Here is a 10,078-nt window from a genome sequence, read left to right on the forward strand (position 1 = left end):
CCCTATGTGCCCCCAGGAAATTCAGTGGGTCCCAGGGCCTCTATGGTTCTAGCCCCCTGGGGCTTGCCATGCTCCCGGCCTCTGCTGACTTCTTCACCCCATCCCCAGCATGGAGAACACTGCTGTTCATGCTGTTCTGGGACTGCCATCCTCAGGAGCATCCAAGCTCTGCTGTTCTGCCGGAAGCCCTCAGAAAAATCCTTCCAACCCCTTCCAGGACGGCCCTGCCATCCACCAGGCAGCTTGCACCATGCCCAGCATCAGCACCACTGCCTTCCTCTCCATCAGCTCCCCTCCTGTCCTGCCAGGACCCAAGCTCTCCCCCTCCTCAGCTCCCATAGGAATCAGCACCTGCCCCGGGGTCCCCTGCCCTGTTCTTGGTCGGATCCCGCATGCCCACCTGAATGCCCTTGAGTCTCAGCTGGGGCTGACCCTGCTGCTCACGTCTCTGTGATCTTTGCCAGAGGTTCTGAGGGTCTCCATGGAGGGGCTGTGCCTCCACCATTTGACTATGGAGTCTTCACCTCCCCCCTCGGAATACGTGTCCTCCAAAGGCACTGCCTTCTCCATTAATCTTAGGTCTCTTCAAGCTCAGGGGCTAGTGGCCTGAGGCTCCCTGAGAGCAAGTATTATGTCTCCCACATTGGCCTGGTCTGCCCTTTGGACAGTATATGCCTCTTCCTCCAATCTATTGGCTCCCTAAGGGAGAGGATGTGCCTCTCCCATTTGACCTGGGTCTCCCCCATCAGACTAGTGGCTCCTAAGGGAGCAGACCTGGCTACATAACTCACAGGACCTGGTACAAAATAAAAATGCAGGGCCCCTTATTCACAAAGTATTCAGAATTTCAGGCAGTGACAGGAGAGCATTAAGTCAAAGGCAGGGAGGGCCCTTCTCAGCACAGGGCCCTATGCACAGGTCACACGTCCATAGAGGAGGGGACCATGCCTTCTCATCGAGGTGGAGGGCAAGGAGCTGAGAGGCCGGACTGGCACAAAGCCAAAGGGAATGGGAAGCGACGGGGAGGTGAGTGGTGCAGGCCCCAGGCTTGGAGGAGGGACACACAGGGTCACCTCCAGGAACAATGGGGCATTCAGGAGCAGCTAGGCTTCTCAGCGGGGCCCTGACGCCAGGCTCAGCCCTGCAATTCATGCTCCACTCACTGAGCAAGCACTGGCAGGAGCTCAAGTAGGAGAAAGTTGAGGCTGCGGAGGTGGCCGTGGTAGAAACATCTATTTTTACACAGGCGGGGTGGGGAGGCAGGTCAGCAGTGGCTTTGAGTGAGTCCCAGAGCAGCCACCACAGGGGCCAGTGAGGGCCTGGGCTGGGACAGTCAGGAGGGAAGGGGGGAGGGCAGGCCATGGCAGCTGAGGGCCACCCAGGCAGCCCACCCGAGCAGCACTGGGTCAGGCCTGTGCTGGGCCAAGGAGCAAGATAGCCTCCCTAAGAGAGGCCCAGGGGGGCACCATATCTATCTCCAGTTCTGCTCTCCCAACACTAACTCAGGTCCTTGCGGTGTGACACGGTTGGGCTGGAACAGAGCCAGAGACTCGTGGAGCCCAGCCCCCACCCCCACACCGACTCCTAATTAAGGACCACCACCCACCTTCCCCCAGGTCCCTGGGGATGCTCTGGCCCATCGAAGCTCGTAAGGGTAGAGGAGGAAGAGAGAGCCTTGGCTAAGTTACCCTGCTGGGGACACCTGCTCAGTTACCCTCAGTTGGAAGTGGAGTGTGGGTTAACCTTTAAATAAGGAGCCAAGAGATGTGGTTGCTAAAGCCAGGGAGTGAAGCACTGCTGGGGGGATTTCAGACTCTGCACCAGCCTGGCACCCCACTTGGGTGGCCCCTACCCAGCCTCAAAGTGAGGCCAGCTCGTCCCCACCCCGTGCCTCCAGCAGCCAGCATACGACGCCCCCACCTGTCCTCCCCGCAAGGGAGATGCTGTGTGCTGGGGTGTTTACGTTACATAAACCTAACCACGCTCGTCAAGACAATTTGTGGCTCCCCCTGAGTAATGAAAACTCAAACTCCTTCTAGTGCAGGGCCAGGCTGGGCTCCCAGCCACAAGCCCTGGATCCACTTCTAACTCCTGGATTCCTCTGGGCCCCTGCCAGCATGGGAGAGGAGGACAGACACCCCCCAGCCCTACTCGGCTCACCTCTGCCTACCCTGCTGGGCTACCCTAAGGAAGGCAGGAACCGGCCCCTTGGGCAGCCTGCTGAGACTGCCGGGGGCGGGGGGGAGACCCCACAGCGCCCAGGAGCCCTGTACTGCACTCTGGGCAGGCTCCCTCTTCGTTTAAGGATAGTCTGCCACCACAGGCCGCCGGCCTCACTCCTCAGCCTCTCTTCCTGATCCATCCCCTCTTGGACATGGTAGCAAACACTTCTGTAGAGTTCCCTTCCTCCCTGTCAGCCCCTCCAGGTGAGAGGGCTGGGGGCAGAGGTCCCGAGGCAGGGACTACCCTGGAGGCTAGGGCAGGGGTGGGAAGGAGAGAAGTGAACAGAATGTGCACACATGACTGCACTGCTTATGTCCCACACAGCCCGGGGCGGGGGGGCGGGGGGCGCCATCTATGGCGTTGTCCTTAAGGATGGAGCCCTTGGAGGTGTGCAGCCTCCTCAGGCGTCCCTGTCAGCTTCTAAGGAATGAACGGCAGATCAGGGCTCCCCCGGGGGCACCGCTCACTCTTTATAGGTCTTCTGAGCAGACCCCAGCTTGTCCCCTAACAAGTCCTGCCTGTTCCAGGGGGCCCAGCAGATTCGAATCTAGCTCATAAACCACAGAGGTCTGAGTGCAGACAGCCGATGGGAGGAAAGAAGGCGCTGGCCCCAGCCACCAGCTGGGGGAGGAGGGGGAGCGGGGGCTGTAGACAAATGGTTTTTACACTTTGAGTTAATGAGGGTCAGGCAGGGGCACCCACTGGCAGGAGAGGATAAATGAGAGGAAAAGTTGGGGGAAGGGGCAGGAGGAGGAGGGGAGAGTACTCCAAATATGGGAGGTGAGCGGAACACTTACGCCGTCATAAAAACCTCTTAGAGACACACACACATGCACAAAGAACAGGTCAGCCCCACACAAGCTTCCAGAGCCCTGCTGCGTGCCAGGCCTGGTGCTGGAGGCTGTTGGGACAGCTGTCTCCGGGCCCTTTACTAGCAAAACCCTATCAGTGGAGAGCCTGCACTCCCAACAGATTTCTCTCTCCATGAATTACATCCAGTACGACTGCCATGAGTTCGTTTCTCAGGGCACATTCTGTGCTTACTTAGAACGGCTTTGGTACAGGTAGTAGGTGTAAATCCTAATTTCAACGTGTGCCATCTCCTAGTCCTTGTGACATCTCAGTTCGGATCCCTGACTTCTTGTCAGATCTAAGGAAGTGCTTGTTTTTCTACTTGTCCGAGGAGCCCTTGCGGGGCGGGGGTAGGAGATGCATGTCAGCTCTGCCCGGCATTCCTGCTTTGCCTTGTTAGCTTACCCTCACTCTGCTGTCCTCTTCTGTTCACATTGTTCGTTTATCTCCCATCAGTGTTTCAGGGCAGGAGTCTTTCCAAGCCCCGTGTCCATCTCTGTGAGGGCTGGTTTAGTGAAATCCCCATCATGTGATTGTAAATCCTCTTAACCAGGCTCACTCGGAAAGCTAATACACAGGAAGCTGATAAGCAAGGGTTATGCTCCTAAGACCCCTGCCCTCAGGACGCCTATTTACTTGGCATAAAACCTGTACCCATCTGTCACGTGGCCTAAGAAGAGTCCAGGATGGATCTGAACATGACATACTGGGAAATTTTTGTAAATTTTGTAAATATTCTCTCCTCATACACCGGTGAAGGGTTGTGCACCTCCTGAGGTCTCTAGAGACCCCCGTCGGTTCCAGCCCTCCCCACCCAACCCCACCCCAGGCCTTTGTGGGCAGCCTGGCAGCCCAGAAATTGCCTTCCTCCACGAGCAGCACTGTTTGTGGACAGCTGCCGGGAAAACCTAGTTCTCCTAGTGAGTCCTCTCTCCTCCGTGTTCCCAGTGATTCAGCCTTTGCCTGGGGGTCGCTGAGAGACCGAAGGGGCCCCTGCCCTAAACAAGGAAACAGGGACCCGGTCATTCAGCCCAGACCCCCGTCCTGATCTCTGACAACCAGAGGAGACTTCTCCCACCTCGTATGTCAAGGACTGCTTAGACACTTCAAAATAGCCTCCCAGAATGGCCAGTGAAAAGCCCTGTGGACAAGATGTTCCAAAAGAAAAGAGAAAAAAAAGAAAGGAAGGAGACTACCTTAAAGTCCATCGATACGGGCCTGGCTACATAAAGTGTGGCTTATCTACATGATAGACTGTCTTGGAACCATAAAACCATGTTGTAGCAGCACGCTCAGCGAGGTGGATGGAGAGTCACAGGATGGTGGCTGTAAGCCCCAGTGTGCAGTGAGATCATGTTCTTTAAAAATCCCAACATACATTGCGTACTCAGATGGAAAATTCTAGAGACACCTATGTGCCAACAGTGGGTCTTTCTGGGTGATGGGATTAGTGGCTCTTTTATTCTCTTCTTGCTGCTGGTCGTTCTCTCAAATTTCTGTAATGAACATAATACTTTTGTAATAAGACAAAAACCAATAAAAGCTATTTTTAAAAATAAAATAAATAGTCACCCTTGCCGATCTGGAAATAGCGTGTTGCCCGAATCCCCCCAGGGGTTAGAGTGGGCAGTGAGGAGTGTGAACACTGGAAGCATTCCCCCAAGTGGCCAATCATGGGAAAGAAGACAGCCAAGGAGGCTCTGTGCCACACTTAGCCTAGCCTAGAGTGGGTGAGGGCACCCACTTCATTCCTGGCAAGGGCAACACAGGGAGGGATAGGAATGAACTGGATGACACTTGCTGAGACACTGCTTTCCCTGGTCCGGAAGAGTTGAAAATGAGCTGTGTAAGAGATGATAGGCAACTCCCAGGCAGTGAACAGTATGACCAGACCGGAAAGCCAAACTCCTTCCTGCCTCAGGGCCTTTGCACTTGCTGTACCCTCTGCTTGGAACGCTCTCACTCGGGTTTTTCATGGCTCACTCACTTCGGCCAGGTTTTACTCTGATGTCATATTTTCAGAGGGTTTCTCCCCAGACCCTATGGAAAAAGGCCACTCCACACCCCACCCAACCCCCGCCACCCATAGACAGGTTTATCTCCTCCCCCTGCTTTATTTTTCCTCCTCACATTCCCTTCTTACTACCTGTAATTGTTTATTGTCTGGCCCCCTGACTGGGCACTTTTACAAGGGCAAGAGTTCTGAGCTTAGAGCAGAGCCTGCGCACACTTCAGAGTGCCCACGCTACCTCCACGCACAATCACACAACTGTCCCTCCTTGATTCATTCCCATGCCAACCACACCCAGCCGGGGCTCTGGGTCCAGCTGAAAGTCACCAGCTGTGAGACTGGGGTTTGGCAGGGGAGGGTCTGGGCCTGTGGCGGGGCAGGAAGGGAGCGCGGAAAGAGCAAGCACTCTGAGTCAACATGGCCAGACTTGCCTTTCTTTCATCAGCAGCCCTGTGGCCTGAGTCTTGGTTTTCTGGTCTCTAAAATGGGGCTCAAAATAGCTACTTCTCACAGGTGAGGATTAAAGGTGACAATGTGCCTTGTATCGCACCTGACTTGCAGTTGGCAATCAGTGGTCAAGGGCTCCCCCTCTGACCAGCCTCCAGCTTCATCCTCACCCCTGAACTGAGCCAACTCCAGAGGCCAAGGAAGAGCTGGGGCTCCCCCTCCCCCCTCCCCAAGCTTCCCTACCCCATTGGGAACAGGAGAGGAGAGCTGCTGGTAGGGATGGGCTTGTCCTGGGGGCGGCAGGCCTGAGAGCCTGGCCCGGTGGGAGGTGAGTCCCACGCATCTGAGACAGCCTGACTAATACGGAGTGCAGCATCCCCCACCCAGCAGTCCTCAGGGCAGGGACCCCGGCTCCCAAGGCTGGCACTGACCGACCAGGGGCTGACACAGACAGCCTCCCCTCTTCCTCTGTCTTTCTCTCTCTCTGTCTCTGTCACACACACACACACACACACACACACATCACACATGCATACACACCATACACACACACCCACACACACACATCCCTGGCTGCCTGGCCTCCCTCCCTGGCCTCCTCCTCCTATTCTCTGTGGTGGAGGTGTCCCCTCAGGCCCATTTTTCTCATTCTTCTGGCAGCCTGAGCCGAACTGTGAAAATCCAGCTCTCCCTGGGCCAGAACTGGGTTATGTAAGAGGCCCCAGAAGCCCCGGGGGAGGGGCAGGAAGAGCCCCCACCTCCAGTCGGGGGGTGGAGGCAGCTCTCAGCTCAGGGTCCCAGGGCCATTCCTACCTACCTGCTCCCACCCAGCCTCAAACCCCCTAACTACCCCCTCACACACAACTCCCTCATGTAAAATCCGGTCTCCGCCAATTCACCCATCCTCTTTCAAAACCAGCCTCACCTGACCTTCAGGAATTCTCGTGGAATTGAACACACCCAACTCCCCCCCCACGCCTGCAAGCCCCCTGAAAGTAGCTCAATTCCCCCACCTGCTGCTTGCCTCTAGAAGACTAAAAGGAGAGGACCAGCCCTCAGTCTGAGAGGGGATGCACTTCCTTCCTGGTGTGGGGCAGACAGGAAGAACCCAGGCTCCCACAACCCGCAAGAAGGGTATCACCAAGGAGAGGCTGTTCGCATTCCCCAGCCCCAGCGGACTGCTCGAGGGACAGTCTTGGGCCCCCACCTCCAGGTGCGCTAGCTAAGCCCCGCCTGGCGGTGTGGGCCTGAGGGGGGCCGGTGCAGCTCCAAGGAGCAGAGCCTGGTTAACGGAGCTCCGAAAGCGGCGTGGAAACCCACACGGCCGCGTGGAAGTGTTCCGTGCGGGGCGCAGCCAGCGCCGTCTCCGCACGCACTCCGGGCACGCAGGCCTGTGCTGGAAGCCGCGACAGCAGCAGAGGTTTGCCCACGGAGGGCAAGGGAGAGGGACAAGGTCAATGCTCCATAGCGCTGGCCTCGGGGCCCCCTCGCCAAGTCTCTCTCCCCCGGACGCAGTCAAGGCGTGCGTCTGGGACTCGCACTGTCCTCCCTAGATGGGCGAACCTGCGCTCCATGAGGGCTTGCCAGGCCCCAGGGCCGCTCACCTCATCGGGGAGCCTTTGCCCGCCTATGCTCTGGTCCCGCACGCAGTCATCTCCTCGTTCAGCTCTGAGCGCAGCCCGATTTCCGCCGGTTCTCCGTCCTCGGATGGCACCTGGCTGCTGCCCCAAGGTTCGATCCATGGGGGGGATCCAGGAATGACTGCAACTCTTTCCTGGATCCTGGACAGCAGGGAAGGGAAATGAGGGTGTGGATCAAGAAGGGTCGCCTGCCCTGCCCCATTTTCCAGGCTCAGCCACGTACTTACTTGTCCCCTCATTTCAGTAGCTGGCAGAGAGTCATAATTGAATTTGCAGTAGGGCTGAGAATGAAAAAAGAAAACCCTTTACATGTCTGGGATTAATTTATCCCTGATGATGGCCACATTCACACGCTCCTTTCTGCTTAGGTTTCCAGAGCATTCTGGCTGACAATGTGAAACACACACACACGGAGAGAAAGCATGTGTGCCCTGAGTGCACGCTGGGAGCGTGCGTGCGCCCGCATGCATGACTGTGTGTGAGAGCGCGGGGCTTCCTGGGAGGGTCTGAGCATGACGGACGCAGCCGTCTGCCAGAGGGGGTCTGTGTGGGGCAGAGGGAGTCCTCCTGCACGTGCATCTGTAGGCATGCCCAGGCTGGTCATTCGTGGGCAACTCTCCGCCGGCTCACCCAACGCCCCAGGGGAGTAACTGAGACCGTGCTGCTTTGCTACAAAAGGAAAGCCTGGACATGGTGGCCAAGACAGGCTGGTGTGATGGGCGCCACACGTCTTCTCCCACTCCCTGCCCTCATTCCAATAGCAGCAAGCCCAGTCCCCCCACCCTCCCGCCCCAGGCAAAGAAATGGGTTCACCATCACCCCCAGCCTGGAGGAGCCCCCCGGAGAGGGGAGCCATCTCTCACCTGCCCTGTCTTCTTCTTCAGTGCTCTCCCTCCTCCCCAACACCCAGGTCAGCCCAGAGCTCCTTTTCAAAATAAAGGGAGCACTCCCTCTGTGTCAGGTACTGTGCATCATCTCGGGTGGTCCCTGCCACACCCAGTGAGGGAAAGGCCACCATCATTCCATGTTTCAGATGAGAAAATAGAGGCCTAGGGGTAAAGTGATGTGTCCAAGGTCACAGAGCTAAGTGGGAGAGGCAGGGCTTGAACCGCTGGGCGCCTGATTCTAAAAGCCACGCTCTGGTGATGGGGATGAAGGAGTGCACTTGTGACGAGCACCAGGTGTTGTATGGAAGTGTTGAGTCACTATATTGTACACCTGAAACTAATATTACACTGTATGGTAACTAACTGGAAATTTAAATAAAAACTTAAAAAATTTTTTTAAATAATAAAAGCCACACTCTAGTAAAATCTCTTTTGACCAGGAATCTGTCAGGCTGGGAATCCTTTTACAGACGGAAGAAGCCTTTTGGTCCTCGAAGCTCTGCTCCCAGACATATGTCTTCCAGGTGAGTTTGGGTCTCCTCAGTGGGAGTGTTCACAGGACAGGCTTCTCTGCATTCCCACCCCCAGGGAGACCCAAGAGGGGTGCCCTCCTGGGGTTTCACACAGTATTATCCTTCTGCCTTCCCTGTCCTGAAGGGTCTCTTGACACCTTCTTCCTGGTCTCTGGATAGTGAGCCTGAGTAGTAAGAGTGCCCCAGGAAAAGGAGAGGAAAATGTAGATTACAAAGAAGTAAAGGTACCAGCATTACCCATTATAAGTGTGAGTGATTTCTTTGTGGATTTGGGTCTTTTGTCTCACCCTTGGTTCTTGGTCAAGTTCCTTTTGAAAAGATCCCAGAACATCTCTGCTGAAGCCAGAAGTAAAGGAAAGAGTTTCCTGCATAGGCCTGAGCCAGCAGAGGGATGGAGTGGGCCCAGGAGGCTGGGGGTAGGGGCACAGGTGAGCTCTCGGGGGGCCCCATGGTGATCCCCAGTGTCTGCCTGAGGAAGGGGCAGCCAGGCTCCAGCCCCAGGCTGATCGTGGAAATGTGGAAGACCAACCACTGCCCCCAACTCCAACCCCCCAAACACACATAAGCCAGCCCTGCAGAGTGAAGGGACGTGGAGCTGGGGTCATCGATGGAACCCACAATGAACTATTGGATTATGAGGGAAATGCGACGTGGGGCTTCCCCAACTTGATTGGGCAGGACCAGTGCAGGGGGTTTGTCTCTCTCTTCCTCCCTTCCTCTGTTTCCAGTTGAATAAGCCTGAGAGCCAGTGGGGAGGGCAGAAGGGAGCCGGCTCTGGCCCTTGGAGGAATGATGAGCCAGCGGAGGACATGCTCCAGCAGTTGGGTGAGGTGCTGGTCTCTTTCCTGTCCCCACTGCCACAGTCTTCCAGCTCGCCTGTCTCTGCCTCTGGCCCTCACCATGAATCTGTCTCTCCCTACATCTGTCTCATCTGTTGTCTCTCTTTTACACACACACATACATTATACACACACACACACACACACACACACCATGGAAAACCAAGACCAAAACGAAGGCAGAGAAACAGGATGAAACCCCCACCGGGCCAAGCCACAGGGAATAGGAGCTGCAGCCGGATGGCCCCGAGGAAGGCACAGCAGCGAATGGGAAAAGGGGGAGAGGGAAGCTCCGGATTGTCACGTCAGTAGCTCAGCCGCCATTTAAGGACAAGCACATCAGGCCGAACCCGGCCCTCCCCCGGTTCTCTTCGGCAAGCAGGAAACGTTTCCTGGGCTGTCCCTGTGTCCGTCAGGGGATGCCCACCTGGCTCCTCTGGAAATCCCATAATCCCACATTTATGAAACACGTGGAGAGAGGATTGAGACACATTTGGGTTCCCTGGAGGTGGAGGCCAATTGCGGAGGGGGGTGTGGGCCCAGGGGCAGGCCAGGGCTGTGCTTACAGCTCTTTCTGTCTGTCCACCCTCCCTGTCACCCTTCTGCCCTCCCCACTGGCTCTCAGGCTTATTCAACTGGAAACAGA

The 10,078-nt window shown here is 56.3% G+C and overlaps 1 long non-coding RNA gene across 1 annotated transcript; it reads right to left on the minus strand.

Annotated features, from left to right (window-relative positions):
- Positions 1–4,123: 4,123 nt before the first annotated feature.
- On the minus strand, positions 4,124–7,479 carry LOC118007985. The gene is made up of 3 exons (XR_004678532.1): positions 7,401–7,479; positions 7,138–7,314; positions 4,124–4,571 (listed from the first exon to the last, which is right to left on the minus strand). It is a non-coding gene; the product is annotated as an uncharacterized LOC118007985 (long non-coding RNA).
- Between the last annotated feature and the right edge of the window lie 2,599 nt (positions 7,480–10,078).

The sequence above is a fragment of the Mirounga leonina genome, unplaced genomic scaffold (genome assembly GCF_011800145.1).
Source record: "Mirounga leonina isolate KUSES-001 unplaced genomic scaffold, KU_Mleo_1.0 Mir_125, whole genome shotgun sequence".
Classification (NCBI taxonomy): Eukaryota; Metazoa; Chordata; class Mammalia; order Carnivora; family Phocidae; genus Mirounga; species Mirounga leonina.